The sequence below is a fragment of the Augochlora pura genome, chromosome 4 (assembly GCF_028453695.1).
Source record: "Augochlora pura isolate Apur16 chromosome 4, APUR_v2.2.1, whole genome shotgun sequence".
Lineage (NCBI taxonomy): Eukaryota > Metazoa > Arthropoda > Insecta > Hymenoptera > Halictidae > Augochlora > Augochlora pura.
Window position 1 is genome coordinate 11,928,317 of NC_135775.1, and position 20,570 is coordinate 11,948,886.

The 20,570-nt window shown below is 39.3% G+C and overlaps 1 pseudogene across 1 annotated transcript; it reads right to left on the bottom strand.

The window, feature by feature from the left end:
* Positions 1 to 13,059: 13,059 nt before the first annotated feature.
* Positions 13,060 to 14,825, bottom strand: LOC144468382 (uncharacterized; annotated as a pseudogene). The gene is made up of 3 exons (XR_013493803.1): positions 14,799 to 14,825; positions 14,336 to 14,570; positions 13,060 to 13,304 (listed from the first exon to the last, which is right to left on the bottom strand). The product of XR_013493803.1 is annotated as an uncharacterized LOC144468382 (transcript).
* Between the last annotated feature and the right edge of the window lie 5,745 nt (positions 14,826 to 20,570).

The following is a 20,570-nucleotide window of genomic DNA, read 5'->3' on the forward strand; positions in this document are numbered from 1 at the left end:
CAGTCTTCAACTATTTCGGTACTATCTGCTGTGAAGTTTGTCGTAATCCGAGTCAGTATGAGATTTTTGAGCTTGATCCCTCCATATCTCATCCACTGGATCAAGAAATGTTCTTTCGTCTAGCAAATTAGTTGGATAAAGCGTGCGTGGAAATGGAACCAAATGTATCTGAGTTTTGTAAAAATTTCGAGACTCGAGCAACTTCGAATGTTTTTCACGATTTGACCACGCGTCGATTGCTCTGTCCACCCGGGGCACCATTATTTTATTGTCTTTTTCTATTGCCCCTTTACCGAACCAGCTTCGAAACTTTCACCATACCAGTCCCCGACTCGGCGCGTCGTCTCGCGAGAATCGGCTATTTTTCTCTTCCGTGGGAATCGTTCGGAAAATCGGGGAAACTGTCACAGGCGATCTTTCGGTGTGACATGGCGGGATAAGCGTCACGTCGATCGAATCACAGAAACGCGAGACGGTCTTTTATCGGGTCTGAGAACAAAAAATCATCAATGAAGAGTCAATCGAACCATATACCGTTTGATCCCAACATCTTTCTAGACATACAATTTTTAATATAATAAATTTGAATGTAGCGATACGAAAATGTTAAAATTTCTTAAATTTATTTCATAATTAATTGTAATATATTGTGACAAGTGCATATACCACTGGATGAGTCTCGTAACATGACATCACCTAACTCATTAAATATTCGTAATATGAAAAAATATTTCAGGTAAAAATTGCACGAAATATTATTTTGCTTTTCTACTAAGATATGAAGATTGCCTTCAATTTTTGAAATAAAATAGTCTAAAAAATTCTACGTTTGCATAATCATCCATAATTCAGATATAGTATTTTCTTTAGCGCGCACTAACGGCTATAAGCAAAAAGCAAAGAGGTATCGTTACAGGCTTATAACTACAACAAACTTTTCAATTTAGTTTATCGGAGACATCTATCATCCTGTTTATTTTGTTACATGTCATTTGCATTTTTCCTTTGTACTAGTTAAATATAATTTATTACTTTGTTCTTTATACATTCGCTTTACCTTCTTTCTATCGACCCTTTCGAAGCTAGAATTCCCAGGAATAACGGTTAAAAATACTAACTATACATAGTAAACTTTAATTTTCCAGCTTCAGTTTCATTAATCGATATTGACCTTGCGAATATTTCGTATCGATTGGAGCAACCACAAAGAACGTTGGCATTCCGACCGTAAAGCATTGATTAAAACCGAATAGGCTAAATGCGAACGAATCAATGTTCACACCTAATAACGTGCTGCGGCCGCGCGAGAAAAAGTAGTCGCGGAATTTAGCAGGGCGGTATAATGGAATTACCAGATCGCCGACACAATGAGCGCGCATTAATGAGCGGTGTAAAACGAAAAATGCAATCGCGGGACGTAAAGCATGGGCGCGCGTTAAAAGTCCCAAGTGAATTTGTTTCAATTCCCAGCGCGAGGCGACAAACGCCGGGCATTCTCTTAATCGTAAGAAAGTTGCTCGCCGGATCGTTAAAGAATAATGGCCGGGTAATAAACCGAGATCACGACTCCTCGTAGATATTCAAAGTGGAGGTGGCGAGCGCGCGCGCGCACCGCCCGCGTTCGCACCGTAGCGATATTAAGAGAAATTGCCGTCGAAATCAGTTACGGTGCCCGGCGAAGTTCCAACGGACGATCGGAAAGTTCGCGCGGGACACACTTCCGCCGGCAGCGAGACGACGAGTATTGCGAAAGTTAAATGAGAACGAGTTAGGCTGGCAACAGGCGATAAGCTCCGAGTCTTGCCCCGCCGTCCTGAAGCATGTCGATAATGATGCGCCATTGTTCGCGGCTCTCCCGATGAAAGGACCTTATAAAACCGACTGTAAAAAGACTCGCAGCGTGCGGAGCGGATCGGCGGTAGCTGATACATAGGTTGGTTAGAGAGAGGCCGAAGGTGATTAGGGTTGGACGGAGATGCGTACCCTCGGCCGAGAACGTTATTGCTCATCGTTATCGGAACATTTTCCGTCTAGATAAAATTACGAAAACCGCGGCGTGGCGTCTTGGCACGATCACGTGTAATCTAACTTTGGTGAAATAATAAACGTTGCACGAAATCGCGGAGCCGACGCTGCACCGCCGTGGTTTACGGAGCGTTTATTGAATCATTCCGACAGTGATTAGGGCGGAAGCCCGAACGGCGAACTTATACCAGCTGTGCCGGAAGTCTTTACGAGCGGCGAACTTTCTAATTGTAAATCGGCTGCGTCGTCGTCGTCGTCGTGTCGGGGAGCATGCTGAACCTTCTGCTGGAGTTCTATGTAAATATGTTTACCGGACTGGCGAAGCTCTCTAGCGAGGAAGCGATTTTCTTTGCGCTACGGAAATACACTTTGTTTCCTCGCGATCGAATGAAACTTCCGAACTAGTCCGTCCAGAATTTCCTTCCGGGGATAACGATCGGTCAGGGCTGCCGATGCTTTCCTTCCGCAATGAAATCCGCTTCGACGGAGTGCTCTTCTTTTCAGAAGATTGATTTTCGGTTTTAGCTATTCAGCTTCTACTGGGATCCTTGAAATTGCACACCAACCAGCATAAGTACGGAGATCGATGAAACGTTGTGTATGCAGAGTTATAGATAACAGTAAAATCTATTCGTCACTGTAACAAATGTATTCGCTTCTCGAAGCCAATACTTTTTGCATTAATCTCTTGATTTGTAATATCGTGACAGAATCGTTACGAAGACATGATTTACTAAATGTAAATATATTCATGTTTTCTACATCGACATAAAATTTAAACATTGAACTAAAGGTTGGCGAACAATAAACGTAAAGGATCTATCTGATGTAAAACTGACAAATGAGAATTAATTAATAAATACAACAGTGAAAGAGTTCCTAGCACAAGGAGATAAAAACTCACTTATACTGTACATGAAATTGTAACTTCTAGCTTTACGTTTAGATGTTTTTAACTCAAGGTGTTTCGAAAATCTAACGGGACTTTTAACGAAAATTAAAAATGAAAATGAAAATTGAATATAAATAAAAATGAAATATCAATATCTGGTTGATTTACCAACAAATATGTGTTACGTACGGAGATTACTCCCGACGTTTTTTCTGCTCCTTCGTGAGGGTTTACGCTAGCTAACGTCGGCCGGGAGCACGGTTCCGCGATCATAATACAAAAATGTTTAGTCTTCCGACGAACGCCAGCCGAAGGACTGGGACCACCCGTTTCCGAGTCACTGTGTCATCCGCGGTGTAGGCCCCCACGATTCAAACATAAAAATGTTTAGTCTTCTAACGGACGCCAGTTTAAGGGCTGGATAGGAACTCATTTACCTCCGGCCACGTGTGCACCGGTCCTCGGCTCGTGACATATGTCTCATCAAAAACTCTTTTTATTGACTTACAAGAGGACTCTACTATAGTGGATATTATATGAATCGCTTTTAAAATAGTAGTAGATGCAAATTATAATACATGTAATAACGGGCCTCCGTTTCCGAGATATTTTGATTTCAAGTTTTGTACGCACCTAGTAAATGAACTATTTAACATTCTTTGGCAGAACAAAAGACTTAGGTAGTAAATAAAAAAATAAAAAATAGTAACACCGCGGATTCTAGTAACCAGCCTATTGTCTTAGGAGGGTTAACCCTTTGGACTCGAAGCTATTTCAACTGCAAATCTAAAATAATTTTTCTGGCTTCTAATGTTTCCATTTTATATAACAACATCTATTTTATGCATATGAAATTGAGTCTTGTGACTCATATAAAAGTTACACTTTTAACAATTTTTAAATCTAAGCTTTAGCGATATCTATTAGAAATAATTTTCGAACGTGTTACAACAATGTTAATGGCGCCGCAGAGTCGCCACTCGAGTGCAAAAGGTTAAATAGCTCATTTAGTAGATACATACAAAACTTTAAATTAAAGTACAGTAAAACCTGTTTTTGTGCGGTGGATAGGGACCGCATAAAAGAAATCGTACAAAAGAATATTCGAAAATTTTATAAATTCTTACATATAATAAACAACTTTGTACGATATACTACCTAAAATTTTTTTTATGCGGTGGATAGGGACCGCACAAAAAAAGTCGGACTTAGAAAATACATCAATGATTTATGAAATAGAGGAGAGAATGCTTTCAATTAAATTTAATAATTAACTTAGACATAAAAAAATTGTAAAAATATTTAATTCTTCATTGTACATATCATGGAGAAGTTTTCAAATTATACATTAAATAGTTTGCTGCTACTCATCGTAATCCAAAACGCGCATCTTCTTGTGATGAATTGGTTGAAAATCGCTTTCGTCGCTTGAAGATAGGATTTCAATTGATTTGTTTTTTGGTACCATAAAGTCAGTGATCAGTTGTTGTGACGACGGACGACTGGTCGATCGCTTGTAAATGTCACGATAGTGAGACGTGCATGATCTCAGCTCTTTTTGGAATTTTAAGCGTCTTTCCGCATTGGTATCTGTTTTAAGAAAATGCGTTTCCAATTTCCAATGTCACTATCATCGACAGTTTGGTCCTCAATCATCTCGTCCAGGTCATTATCGCCGAAAGAATCAAATCGCCATAAAAATCAAAGCCAAATAAAAATCATAAAAACTACATATAAATAGAAATACTAAATAGAAATAAAAGTAACTAATATTTACATTTAATCTCACTATAAAATGAATCCTTAATCACGTGAATCGTGGATAAAACTCTGAATACGAAGCGTATAGTGTTCGCGCGTCGAGCGACAATATGTACGTAACAGACTCTGCCTTGTCAGGAGATTGTTTAAAATAAATGAACAGAGCATCGCGTAGTCCAGATACATCGTTGTCAAGGAGACCACGTAATCAGAGTTCGTCCACAACAATGTATATGTACATTGATAGGAAACATTAAACTGGTGCTAACGCCGCTAAGATTCATATACCGCATAAAAATAAATCGCACGAAAAAAATCGCACAAAACCAATCGCACAAAAACAAAATCGCATAAAAAAGGACCGCACAAAAACAGGTTTTACTGTATCTCGAAAACAAAGGCACATTGTGAAGAAACGTACTAGAGTTTTTTTTTTAATATGTACATTTGTACTATATGGTATGTACTACAACTTGTACCTACTACCGTTTCGAAAACGATTTACACTACCGTACGGACCATTGTTAGATAACTTGTAATCAATTCCTCCATTGAATTATGAATAAAATTGATGGTTTACTGTTACATAGGAGTACGTTATATACAGGATGTATCAAAATTATTGTAACTTCGGGAAATGGGGGTTCCTGAGGTCATTTGGAGTAACTTCCTCTTCCTTAACGAAAATGCAATTCGCAGCTTTGTTAACAAATTATTAACGAATAATAATAGCCAATGAGAAGCGATAACTGATAAAATGAGAGGCCAATAACTCGTTAACAAAGCCGCGAATTGCATTTTCGCTAAGGAAAAGATTATTCCAAATCACCTCAGGAAAGCCTCATTTCCAAGAGTCACAATAATTTTGATACGCCCTTATAATTAGGTTAGATCATTCACATTATAGTATATTAACTTGTACAAGATCGTCAAAATTTTACAATATATTAGATTCTAATTGATCTAATTATTAAATGAAATCTGATCTAATTAGGTTTGAAATTTGTTTTTCCTTAAAATTGTTTTAAGAAAAACTGTTTTCTCTTCAACAAATTATTTAAAAAATCGTACCTTAAATTGTGAAAGTATTCATTCACATTTCCTGCTTTAACACAAGATATCTCAGATTTGATCGGTATCGAAATTGAAGCTACAAAGCAAGAAGGCAGATTTATGCATCGTTTGATTTCGAACATTCATTCCAAAAGCATGGGAAACGTCGCTGCGAAGAATCCCAATTGGAAGATTCTGCCGGTTCAAGTGGTCAGACAAAAGAACTATTACAAATTCCATTAATACCAGGCGACTAGTCGAAATGCGCTAAACTTTAATTATCCCCGGGGCCACTCGATCCGCCTTCGCCGGCAAGTAAAGCGAAATGGAACGTTGAATTAACCAAGATGCGATAAAACGATCGTAAAGAATTAAAGAGCCACGGTGCGAGAACCCGTGGTCGATCGTCGAGGTAATTTTCAATTTGTCCGGGTCCGGGGTTCGGCTGGGGTGCGGAAAGCGTCGGGTTTCCAGGCTGTGCGCGCGAAACAGTGTTTAAAAGACAGAGCAAATGCGGGTGCGTGGAGCAGAGAGAACGAACGAGCAAGGCTACATGGATGAATAAAAAGGTCGTGACAAAATAGGCGATTTATATGAAGCGGACGAAACAGATAAAATTGATGGCGCAAGATAAATAAGTGAAGAGGATTGTATGAATTGCAAGCAATAGAACGCGCTGCCGACTATGTTATATTTTTGTATGAATTTGCAGGGAAAAAATCGCCAACGGACCGGCTAACTTCGCATTCAAAGCAGCCAATGCATATATGTAAGTTTATTTACCTTTATGATACATAATTTTGTTGTTCCTTCTCTCTGCCTTTTCTTCTTGCGTTATTTCTCTATTTTCATCCTGCCACGTAATTCTCTGCTTTTCCTGCGTTCAAGTTTGATGCTGCATTTATCACTAATGAGAGAATGAATTCTGTAGACGTAATTTATAATAATGCTTATTTATTTTACTTACTTTATTTGTAACAAACGTTTATTAAATAACATAAAATTCTATAAAGTCTATTTGATGAATGTTCTGGAAATAATAGAGCGTAGATTTATATACAATTTCCTTAAATTCATATTTTGTATCTTAAAGTACATACTTCTTAGTTTGAACAGCAATAAGAGAAATTATTTTTGCAGAAATTTAATATTCTCGTATTTCTTTCCCCGTGTATTTATAGAGAACGTAATTTCTTGTTTGTCATTGCTAACTTTACTTCAACATCTAAATATTCTTTCGGCTGAAGAAATAGTGAAAGAGAAACGAGGGGCAGAGTTGAGTAATCTAGACAAAACCGTGTAACTGGATGATTGTGTAAACGAAACGAATCGAGTCAGAGATGCGAATGCAATAGTGTGCTCGATTAGAAAGCAGCAAAATAAGTATCGATTATTTAGAAGATTGTACATGCGTCGAAGAACAGTACATCATTGTGGAAGCAAATGAATTGGACGCCTCAGGAGAGTAACGGCAAAGCACGAAGGAAAGTTATGCAATTCCTTCGAAAATAGCCTGTCGCCACAGTAATTTCACTCCACATGTTACCACGTTTAAAGACACTCCAGTGGCGCAGCGGATGTTACCCTTGGTATCTGCGAGAGAGAAGGTTCCGTCTAGTCGCTTAGAACTGCCGATCTTTAGGATTCTTCGTCCGCTAGCTTAGGGACCAAGTTTTATCATCTCCGGCGTATGGTCTGATACTATGGCACTTTGACACCATATGCTTCCGTGCTTGAGCTCGTATGACGCTGTCGCCTTGTGTACTTTCCCTTGCTGAGATGAGAATGACAACGATGTTGAAAGGAGATTGGAGCTACCGTTAATCGTCAGCAGTTTCAGACAGTTCAAATTGCAGTTTAGACTTCCGTTATCTCAATACTTATTTGTGACGGGTAAAAACGAAGAATCTGAACATAGTATTATTAAAATTGTTGCTAAACAACCCAATAAATAATGACTAGTCATTTGAAACATTATGGCCAGAGATTTAACACTAAACGATGCCTAACAATAATTGATATGTATTGCCTTAGAAAAATTATAAGATTGCTTATTTATATTTTTTACAGATTTTATAATAGTACATAATACAAAATTTTAAACTGACCATTTGGGCAGCAATGGTATGTTTCGTGTTGAAAAATAAAGCTAAAAGATAGAAAGTATTTTTATAAAAAAACGTTTCTATATTTCTAGAATTGCAACTACCTTAAAATGTCGTATTATCAGTACGTATCTACACAGTCGCGTTTGTATCTGTATATAAGTACAAATATTCTTCTCTCGAGAGTCTGTTCAGGGCTTCATCCTCTTAAATTGAAAAGTTATAGTCCGGTCTTATGCTCGTTAGAATAACTATAACCTGTTCTTAAATTTGTAGTGTTGCAATTTCTCGGCATTATTTCTGTCCCATAGTCTTTAGGTAGTATTGTATGTGTTTAGAAGAACTGGGAGAAGGGTGTATTGTCGGTCGGGGTAGCTGAATTGGGTGAAGCAGTTGCCCGGCAAGCGAGAGATCCAGGTTTAAATCCCGGTCCCCGATTTACCACCGTTGGTCGACTTATTTTTCCCTATAAATTCAAAGTGACTCAATTGATTATACTTAAAGAAGAAAAAGATCTACACCTTCACTCAAGGTATAAATGTACAGAATATACCAAATAAGGCATTTTGCCAGTTTTCTTTAGAATATAACGAAGATACTGATTTCATTTTATTGCTCGATTGAAATTGTTCTTAACGCTTATTCTGTAAAATTCATTGCCTACTTTGTAATAAGCTTGTACTTGCTGTATATAATTACATAGAACTTCAATCTTGACTTCAACCTTTAAAATCCTCAGTTACATAAAAGATTTGAATGCACGAAACATCTACTCCCAATTTCCTTGTTTGATCTTGAACGGCGCTCAGCTCACACCTTCTGAACGTAGCGAGCAAATGCAATTCTATTGTATTTGGGACACGAACTGCAGACAAGAGTGCGTTTAATCTCGAGCTCTGATTCAATCCTGTATACCTCGATGTTCCATTCGGACACTTCGATTTACAAGAGAATCTACCGACCATCGATTATCTCAGTTCACTTAGCCCCGGTCCAATAGCCCGGGGCACGAGTATCTTCGTTACCTAGCACAAATTCAACCCCCCCCCCCCCCCCCCCCCCCCCCTCCATCCACTTATTTCCCTATGCAACGTGCCGGCACGAATTGGATTTTTACCAGCACGGAAGTAGGCTGAGGAAGAGCAGAAAAAGAGGAGGAAGAGAGGTGGATATAAAGGGTCGGAAGCGCGTGGGTCGACGAGGTTCGCAGCGACCGTTGCCTCGAAATCGAATAACGAAACTACCCCAGTCCGCCGCCCGTTCCCTGGAATAATAAGGACACCATCCTCCGGTGAAGATCAAGAAAATCGATCGCATCCTATCGCGTCCATCTCGCATTATTGCCGCCGTCTGTTCCCGACAACCGGTGCCCACCCTCTGCCCGACGCCTGATTGTGGCCACGCTCGACAGGGCGACTCGGATGGGTGTTGCCTCTGCCCATGATGCCCCCCTCTCCCTGGGGCAAGAAAAACAAACTCCAGAGAAAGGGAAAGTTGATCTTCGCTGCGGGGAGCCACCGGCGAAATTACCCTCACACCGAATCGCCTCTCGAAATTGTCTGTTTCTTTCGAGCCGACGGCTTGTACGATTTCATTTATCACTTCGACGATACCGGGAGCAGACTCGAAAACTTATGCGGAACTCGTGCAGCTAGCAGAAGTTGTTTGCTACGGACTTGTTTGGACGAAACAGTGAAATGTTGGTTGATTTGCAGTTTAAGCACAAATTAATTCACAAATTCACGTAAAATTTTCAGTTTCCGACTCTGTCTAGTGTACTCCAATACTAATGTAAAAAAATGAATGCGTAATTATATTGCTACTACAACCATAAATAAACAGTAGAGGTTTTTCATTTATTTACGGATTCCGATTACAAAACGGAAAAAGAAATATGAAATGGATGAAGAAATGCATAGATGATTCGACAGATGGAGAAAATGTATAAATGCAAAGAGATATTATTTCTCCGATTAAAATGTTGCTCATTTTGTTTTAGATAAATATTGAAGCGTGCAAAAAAGAACGTGCAGCTAATGTTAGGACACTTTGGGTTTCGTAATAGTTCACAGCGGTAAAAACTGGATGCATTCTTTTAGTCGTTTTAGTGTGTCAAAAATGGTGCAAATATACTCTCAAATTTATAAATAAAATGCAAAGCAGTAAAAATATCCAAAAAATTTACGTAGGAATATTGTCACATTACTTTCAATCCGTTAACATTGTTAAAGGAAAAAATATTCTGTTGACTATCTCATGTTTTTCACCCCATCATTCATTTTGTTCCCAAGTGCTAAATAAGAATATGTCTTTTTTTAATACATCATGCAATGCATTTCTTAAATTCTTTGTATGTCATCACTAGACTGCGCATTTTATGAATTATTGCCAGAACGACTATATTAAAGATTTTTATACTAAGTAAAGATTAGTAAAATCATTAAAGAAAGAAATATATTTGCATACAATATATTTTTCTTACAATGAATTTGAATAATTTTTATGTTGCATGAAGGTCTGCAATCTAACCTTAACAAAATCCGAGTGCAATCCAACTGCATAAATGCAGTTTCCATATGTGTCTTGTCTCGCCTCTCCACCAGATTGATTTTTATTGATTTTTATTAATTTGTCACATGTTAAACTACTTGTGGAATTTAAATTGAATCATCCACACGTTCGTCGATACTAACAAAGCAAGTCTACGATAACAACGACACAAGAACAAGGGGATTGAAGTCAACACCTCACGAGCGATCAGCTTTTCAAGATCTCAGAGATGAGAGATCCCAAAGAACCCCGGGTCGCTGTAAGTGAAAATCAATTTCGGATCACGCGGGGACCAAAGATCGTGGTCGTGACCCTTGTCTAGACTACGTGATTCAATGTGTAGGGTCCAGCTTAGAACGGTCATCCCTCTCATTAAGTTAACCCTATATGCACGCAATCCATCCATTTATTTATCCCGCGTGAGCCGGCCCCTTATCTCTAGAAGTAATTGTATCGTTTCGGTGTCCAAACGGAACCGGACGAACGGTAACTTGCGAGATTATGCAGCGGCAACACGAATCACGTGCATTCTCGCATTACAAGGCGACCGCGGACCTCTGGCGGAGTCTCGTTAAATGTATTAATAGAAAAGGACGGACCAGTTCGCGGTCATTAAGGCTTCATTTTTCTGGGTTAATGGCAACCGGAGGCAGTACTTCGCGAGAAGTTCAATCGATTCCCTAAATTCAGCCTCCGACTATCTTCTTCGGTGGACCTATTTTCCCCGCGAAGGGTGCACAGGAACTGGAGGAGGTGCTCGAATTCTCTGCGAATCGTCGCGATTCCAGTTTTCTGGTGGAACTCTTTTACGATCGCCCCGTATGAAATTGTCCCATATTAGGTGTCTTCAATTTTCTATAGTTTTGCGTTTAAGATGCTCTTAAAATAACAATTGTGTATTATTGCTGATAATCATAAGACCGTTTGATAACTGTCTGAGTAGCAATAAATAACATCATTTAGGTAGTTCATCAATTTTTGTAACACATTTAACGCCAAAAATCAACCTTGAAACTCTCATGAAAGAACAGTCATTTTTAATATTTCGCGCAAATTATTATATCATGTATCTAAATAATGTTTACACTGCCAAATCTTATTATATTTATAAAAACTGTTAAAAGTATATACAACTGTAATACGAATCACAATGCTCAATTTCATTAGTATTTTTCAAATACTGTATAAGCCAGAAGAAACTATTTTGGATTTAGAATTGAAATGACTTCGAGTGCATGGATTAATAATAATACTGAATTTAGAAAGATAACATTTATAGTAGCCAATGGTATTTCAACCCTTCTTTATATTTAACATTTTAGTAAAATCGAGTTTGTTCGAATATTTTACTATAAATATGAATTTTGGAAAATAGTATTAAAATCAGTGTCACCCGTATATGGCCAACGCGTTATTATTATTTCGCGTTATTATTAAATACGACTTTTGGAAAATAGTAATAAAATCAGTATCACCCGTATATGACCAACGTGTTACTATTTTTAAAGGCACGTTACCCCGTCTGAATCTTGTCCGAATTAAACAGCCTCTAATTTAGGTTAATTTGACGATGAGCAGCATATATAATACGTGACCTTCATACTTCTAGTACAGTTAATGTTCACATTAATGTGACAATGTGTTCTGTTAAATAAAGTTCGATTATTATTTCAAAAGCGTGTCCTACGAGCGTCAACAGATAAAATTTCGAGATTCTCTCAAGCAGATGGTCGCAGAAATCTCGATTATGCTTCTTCGAGTGCAGCTAGCGTTAATGGAATAAAGGGAAGCGAAAACTCAGCGAACTAATTTTCAGATCCCGTTACCAGCGAAGTCAGCGACGCTGCGCCGCTCCGGTGGGTCGCAACAGTGGAGAATGCAACGCCATTTTATTTCCTGGCGAATAAATACGCGCGCGGAATGAGTCCGGTATAAATAAGTTTATTACGTGTTTTATTCGCGATAAAAAATTCGTTTAAGCAGAATCGGTAGGGGCACAGTAAAAAAATTCGTAAATGCGTCGGTTGTATAGCATCTACGCGAGAAAAGCACAGCCCTTAAGAATAAGGTTTGCGGAAAGCTGTGATAAAAACTGCGTGCGTGCGCGGCCGTTCGGCAGGAATCGCTGTCAAGCAGTGAAGGGAGTCGAACAATATCGTATCCTACGAAATGGTGCACCTTGGAACGCGACGGGAACAAAAGGCCGCCGGCAATAATTGCGAATGTTAAAGATCCCGAGAACAATGACGGGTCTCCGACGTTGGAATTCCGAATGCAACGACGCATTAGGCGTTTTATGAGGACGTTACGGGACCCCTGTCGCTCGCGAGGTGACCGATAAAAATATCACGGACCCCGTATTTCGCCGGCGGAGATAACTTTATTGCGGCGATACCGTGATTGTTACGGCTTTCATATTTTCACAGGCAGCCGGCGTACCTGTAGATTCGGGTGTTCAGTTTCAGCTGGAAATTCCTTGGGTCATAAAAGCCCCAGCGTTCAGGAATAACCTCGACCAGGAACGGGCAGAGTGAAACACGGGAATACGACGTTGTAGCGTACAGTACTGTATTCAAGAGTTAACAATGATAACAACAAACGTAATCCATGGCTAATAATAACCTAGCGAGGTGGCGCTTCTTCCGAGTCTCTTTGGTACACGCCGTGAAATATTCAATAGTCAGAGCGAAGACAATCCTCGGGTAACAAGTTGTTTTGTGGATCAACGAATCCTTGGTGCTGGTTGCCGTTTTAATAGTGCCCGTGTCCATGACCACCATAGGTGCCGCCCTCGTGGTTATTCCCGTTGGAATTATGAACGTAGGCGAAGAACCCGCCATGGGGATCCGCGTGGTACTTCACCACCCTCACGTTACCACCCGGTTCCTTCAGGGTGTATTCGCCTACCACCTTTTTGCCTACGCAGAAAATTGCTTCGATTAACCCTAACGTACTTCATCTTCATCTTGGAGCTGATGGCTGTCGATGATTAAGAACTTTGAGGCAATTGCAGCCGGTCGTACCCCTTTTAAAATGAAATAGCTTTTTATAATTGAGTCAAGTTATCTAAATTTTTTGAGATAACAGAGAGATTAATTTACTATGCAATGGCTGAAAGGTGTTTCCAAGAATTGCAATTGATTGGCATGATAATAGAATTAAGAAATAATGTTGGCAATGGTCGATATCCTATGTACATACATACTGGAAGTTTCATTAAAATCGGTTGATGCATAATCACAAGGCTTTAGGTTGGAATTTAAGAATTTTCTAAGAATCTAATAAATAAATATTTTATATCCGAACAGGACATCAAAGACTTCAACAATGTACATGTTGCTAAAATTTAGATCTTCGTTAATAATCTACAGTCTTGAATAAAATAATTTATACAAATAAGACTCGAAAAAAAACATTGAAGATAAATTCATATAAATCTTCAATCAAAACTAGAATTTATACTCTTTTCAAAACAAGAATTTGATCTCTTCCATGGTAAATAAAGTTGGCCTATTAAATAAATAGTATCCAACTTTGTCTATGTTCGAAAGTCTTTCTCTATTCAATTCCCATCCGAAAGGTCCTCTGTATCAACACTAACTTTAGCCGAAAACAAAAATAAAATATGAAGCGCCTGATATTTAAATGTAGCTGAATTCGACCTAATTTATCCGCAAATTAATATCCGCATCCTTCGAAGTCAGTGGCGCTTTAGGCGACACCCGGTATACGGGTACATGATCTTGCCAGCAAGAGAGAAATGTAATATATCGACCTGTTGAGCGGAATTTATTTGCATCTATAATTTACTTTCCTCCGCTACGACCATCCTTGGGGTGGGCGATAGCGGAGCACCATTATTACAGAAAATAAGAAACCCGGCCGCTGCGGATGATTTACGTCTTAAACCGTTGGAATAAGTTTCGTTCCGAACTCGCCGATGACTCACCGTCCCTATGTTCTTTTTGTCCATGATGGTCGCCGGTGTGATGGTCGTCGACACCGTAGGAGAAATCGTACTTCGGATGAGCGACGTAGTCGACGTGATGTCCATGCTTGTCGTGCGACGAGACTTCTTGGTGCGGTCCTTCCACGGGCCCATGGAAATGGGCGAAACTATGAGCGTGGCCGGCCAATCCGCTTTGGACTAAGGCGAGAACCAGCACGCCAAGAATTAAAGCAACCTGTCGATCAAACAGTAAATTACAGAGCGAAAATTTCAAAGCGAATTAATCCCATCGAGACTAGAACGACAATTCCGCGATTGTCATGTTATCAAATTCCCCCCCCCCCCCTCCCTCCAAAAAAAATTGTGATATCACAGGATTAATCAACGTAAGACCACCGCGCCGATTCAGCGCCGGGAATTCAAACGAAAAATTATGCGGCCTTCGCAACGCGACGCCTCGTACCTTGATTACCATATTGCTAGCGTTCGCAAGATAGTAATGGAATGATACCTCTGCACACCGCCGACCGTCGTTTATATACCGTCGATCCTGACAGTTTTTGGCAAGCCGGGTTTCGTCGCAATATTCTTATTTAACCGTCGTCGATGCAACGTACGTCCGATCGTTACACAGTCGTCGAAAAAACGGTGCGCGTGCCGATCGGAGCTCTGCTGGCGAGAAATGTCACGTTTCTTTGACAGCGTTTAACATAACCGTTCACGCGGATGGACCGCGCGTTTCACCGAAACGGCTGTCGATTCCGCTCTATTGATCTCGTCACGGAAGAGGTTTTTTCCACGGGACCGCTGTTTGTTATACGCGCGCAAAAAAAAAACGATCCTGCGAAACGTCACGGTGATGAACCGCCGGTAAATCAAGCACAAAGGCACCATGTTTTCGACCCGGTTTTGATCACCCGACAAGCATTCGTTTAATTTCGTGTTAAATAAATGTCGAGCCACGGTACGCAACAACCCATTGTACGGAGGATCAGCAATGCCAGGGTATCGCATGTCGCTTCTGTCCCAGGATTACGATATTTTAATACCAACCGTATGTACGTATGAAACTTTTAAACAAACAAATTTTCTACGGATACGTTCTATTGTTCATATATTACTAAACGTTCTGTGGCCACGCTCTTGAAAAGCATAACCAAGCAGCCTCATTTCTCGCTCTGTGCGCACGCGTCGGAGATGCGCTCGAATAACATTTAAAAATTAATAGTGCGCTAGCATTGTTTCGCGCGACCCAGCAGTTGGCATTTTTCCGCAGACCGTGTCTCATTGTGCCCGCAAAATTCTGTCCAATCTCCAACGTCGTGAAATAAACATCGGGGATTGCGTAGCCCGCATATTTTTGCGATCCACATTTTCGGATCGGGTCCCGTGACATCGGGGACCGCGGTTTCAAGGAACCTTTTAAGGATTTCGAACTTTCATGAGGGCTTTCGAAGTACTTATGCTTTACAGCCGACCATCCCCGACCGATCCCCGCGCTACTAACCAACCCCCTCGAAGTAGCTGAAACGCGGCGGCGACGACGTTTCGCCTAGCGCAACTTTTAAGTCAACGTTTAATCAGGTCCAAAATTGTCAAAGTGAGACAAAAGTTTACATCTCGCGGAACTTTTTACTTATTCGACCGTTGAGATTAAAAGTTCTCCCGCAGAGCATCATAATTAATACAGGCATTCAGGCTAACCGCGTTTGTTTTATCTGTGAAGACGTTCGCGATTAGCCAAACGGTCGCCCATTCGATCACCGTCTCGAACATCTTGTTATCTTGTTTACCTTTTACTCTTTAAATTCCCTTTCGTTATGAACAGACTGTAAATCAGTTTTGACACTTTCGGTACGAGCACTCTGTCCGCCGTGACACTCTCGCTGCATGAGGCGCCGCGTCGAAAATTCGCACATGGCCAGTCCTCCTTTGGAAGAAAATATTTCCTAAGTGTTAAGTAAAAACTGTGCTTAATAAAACGACATTTCTTAACAAAAGTGTTGCTTGTAGCTTAAAAGATATTTAAAGATATTTATATAAAATTTTGTTATTTATACCGATCGTCGCACGAACGACGGATATATTCGGCGCTCGTACTGAAAGGGTTAAAAAGCAAAAGTTTAATGTTAATGTAGCTCTTCCTTTAATTTTCTTTTTAATTTTCCTATAATTTTGTACTCTGTTAATTCGCCCCAGTATTTCAAACTGATTTTACAAAGCCATTCCGTATCAATCATATGAATATTTGCAAGAAATAGACTCCGAAGGTTTAGGCAAAATAAAAATTGCCTGCATTGTCTGCAGTTGAACAAAATGAGAGTGAAAGAAAATTGTCCTTGTTTCATTAGTCTTGGTGCACTAAAAGTAGTGTAACAAGTTTTTAACATTCTTCTGATATCTTCAGTGTTTTTTATTTCACTTACTCATCTTTACCATAAATACAATAAAAATCCACAGTCTAGTGCTAGTTATCTTGATTATACAGCAAACTAATGAATACTAAGTCAAGAAATTGTTCCACCGTTTTCCAAAAACCACAGTTCCCGGTCATCGTGAAGAAACGCAAATAAAAACGCTGGACACATCCTCCAAACAGTGCAGAATGAAAGTTGTGCAAATCTAACAGAACATCCAGCGTAGAGTTCGTTAATTGAAACTGCTCGAGAACGCAGTAAAACATTTAATTCGGCTGCGTTGACACATTTACATATGCCGTAATAACCGGCAACGCTTTCACCAGAAGTTATGTAGAACGTTCAATGAGCGACAGAGACAATGGTGTCCCGGTGTTCTTTGCGGTGCATTTAGCCCGACGAGTGCGCGCGATGCAGAACAGGATTCGAGTGCGCTGCTTCAATCAAAGGTAGAACGTCGTGCAAAATGGAAGTAGTCGAAAAGGTGGCGGCATCCATGCGTGAAGAAGGCTTGCGCTCATCGCTTGCGCCACGAAATTATAATTAGCTTAATTTTCGTCGTAAGGTTGCCATGATATTGTTAAAATAACAAGGGATCGTACAATATTCTTAACCTTTTATGATGTTTCGGATCTATATGACTCAGACCACGTATTAAGCTTACATAACATTTTTAATCATCACCTTATTGGAGTCAATCCGTGAACAGCATCGGTAAAATTTGTCAAAATAAGGAATCACTTAAGTTAATCAACAGAAAATTAAACAGAAGACATTTGTCCGTAAACGAATTGGGAAATAAAGTAACAAATTATCAAAGCGACAACTGTTCAATTAAATTGATACTACACCTTAAATATGAATCTAATAAGCGAATACAAAAATTGTTGATTATAATAGTTATATTATTAATTATAATGTTTTATAATCCTTGCTCCCACTTACTTTCTCTAATTTGGTAACTCTGCAAGTAAATTTTTAATTTATATAAGCACATTATGTGTGGGCGAAATATTACTTTTCCACATCTTTTAATTTTATTATATATTTGATATTCTAAAATACCTCGTTATATACGTATTTTCAAAATCTAATTGGTAATTTTGGAAATATTAAATCATCTTTTAAAAACTTGATCTTTTCAAAATTCATCGACGATCCCCCGTTAGGAGTGTCGGTAAAGATCGTTCAGTGACCCGCTTAAAATGTGCCAACCCTTTACAATTTAACTCAAAATCTGAAATATTTTTCTGACCTATTTCCATCTTATATAACTTAGCGCGTTGTATACGTACGAAAATGAATTTTATGACTCATGCAACGGTTACATTTCCAATAATTTTTTAAATATAAACAAATAATGTTAAAATTATGTCGAAATGTTATATAACGCTATTCTTCCTTATTGTAAGTATACTGCTGATCTTCATGCAAGATCATATAAAATAGAAGTTAAATACTAATGTACTTTTCTTTTAATGACGTTATTACGGCGACAGTAATGCAACAGTATTTTTAAATTCTTCTTGTGTCTTCGCCGTGCTATGTTTTGCTTATCAATGTTTTCTGTAATAATAAATACAGAAACATTGTATAATAGAACAGTTCTCAAAGCATTTTTTTAGTCGAGTCTAGGTGAGCCGAACACCATTAGTGTAAGTTTCCATAAATACCAAACGTAAGAGACTTAATTAGATAAGCGCATTTGTTCTAGACTGAGGTGAGGCAAGGTCTTTAGCACCTCAGGGCTCAGCCACCTCGACCGGGTCGAGGGTGCCAGGACTCTCGACTTTCCCCGGGGTGTCCCTCAGTCGCGATGAAAAAGTTATATCGCACACTCGGCTGGTAATCCGTCCGTTTACTTCGGTAACGACTATATCGATCCAAGCTGCGCGTTGCACCGCGCACTCGTGCACGGCATGGATATGCGTCATTTGTGCGTGAGCCTGCAAGTGGTGGTGGGCACTCGCTCTGCGACGAATTCGAGCTTCGAGGGAACGCCGCCTCTGCACCCCTGCCCCCCCCCCACCCCTCCCTCTCCTCTACGCCACCACGGCTTGCTAAATATTTACACCGCAATTAGCTAACCGCAAACACGCGCCGAAATCATAAATGTCCGCGATTGCCCCCCTACATGGCCGACCAAGCGTCCCGAATTGGTTCAATGAAGTAACGCAGACGGCATTGTGCGGCGACCGCGAAACGAATTCATCGAGACATTCGGTAAATATTGGTTTCGACAACAGGTAATCATCCCGACGACGAAAAACAATGCGATGCGGCACGCTGCGCTTTTGTTGTCCCGAAGACGAATCGGTGATGCGATTGAAAACCCTTTACATTGAATGTGAATTTTAGTCATTTCTTCGAGATCGAAGAAGAAGATTTGATTCTTCTGCGATCAAGATCTAGGAATGAAAGTAAACGAGAACGTACAAAAAACAATAGATGTTTAGTTCTATCAGGGTAGTTGATGAAGCAGGGCGATCCTGACTGATTTCACTAACATTTAAATATGTCTTTAAGAGCATTATTCTGAACAATATTTTTCTATATGTGTTACCGCTGCTCGCTTTTAGTTTCCAAGATATTCGCGTAAAATTATTTCTATTATTCCGCTTATGTCGTATTAGCTTGTATGCGTGGACAGCGACCACCGTTAGGTCAGGGTTGCAAAATATGAATTCAAGATTTCAAAAAAAGGAATATAGTTGGGATTGGTTGTGGTTAGATGCGAAAGAGGCAGAGACTATGCTTGCAATGTTCCACATCCCGCATGGATTTTTATATGTACGGTCGAGCTCTCTCCACTCGCATACGGACATAACCGCAAACCAACTCTGCATGTAAACAGTGCAAAAAATGTGTAATGTAAACTGTAGAACACCACTGAGTAACAATATTCGTGTGGTAGGCAGGGAATTTATATATTCTGTGGGAAATATATACTTATGAATATCTCGGAAACTAAAAACGTCCGGCGATAACATGTACAAGAATGTTTCATTTTAAAAGAATGACTTTAACAACATGTTTTTAAATACTATTAAAATCGACGAGACTCGCCATATTGTATACAATTACTAAATTTATTAACGAAGAAGAAGCTAGGAAATCGTAGTGCAAAGGGTTAATACAAAAAAAGAATCATACTCGCATGGATGAAGATTATCTTTATTTTCCTATCAGGTTCGTCTTAGAATTAATGCTCGTCTTACAATTAATAAATTGACACATAGAGAAAATAAAAATGATCTTTCCCTATCAGGAAATTATTTTTTGCAAATTGTATTCGTTGTTGTTGTTTTCTTGCTGGAATCTTTCTATAGTGTCTACGATGTGCTGCATCTAAAAGCAGAGATTCCACGCCTTGCATACGACTTCTTTACTGCGTAGTTAATAAAATTCTATGTGAACAGGAAAATTTATAGCTATTTATTGTATGTCTACATAAATTGTAATTACCAAATATCAACGATAGAAAAATCGAATTTCATTTCGTTACAAAAGATATGAATAACATCCATATTTATTGAAGTTTGTTCGAAATCTTTTTAACGAGTCTGCCACGTTATTATAGTTCTATAGTACGAGAGATTAAAGAGGTTCATTACTTTTCATGATATCGGAGATAGTTTGGATCAAAGTTCTAGACTCTGTAGAGTGGTGCGTAAACATAGAAATGCGCATGAAAATCCGCAGAGTTTATTGAAACGAAATTTATACTTTTATTTCAGTATTTAGTTACAACTACTAATTGGAAATTGTAGCTAGGGCGCAATATTGTTCAATGAAATTCAAAGTTCCCTGCATTTCCG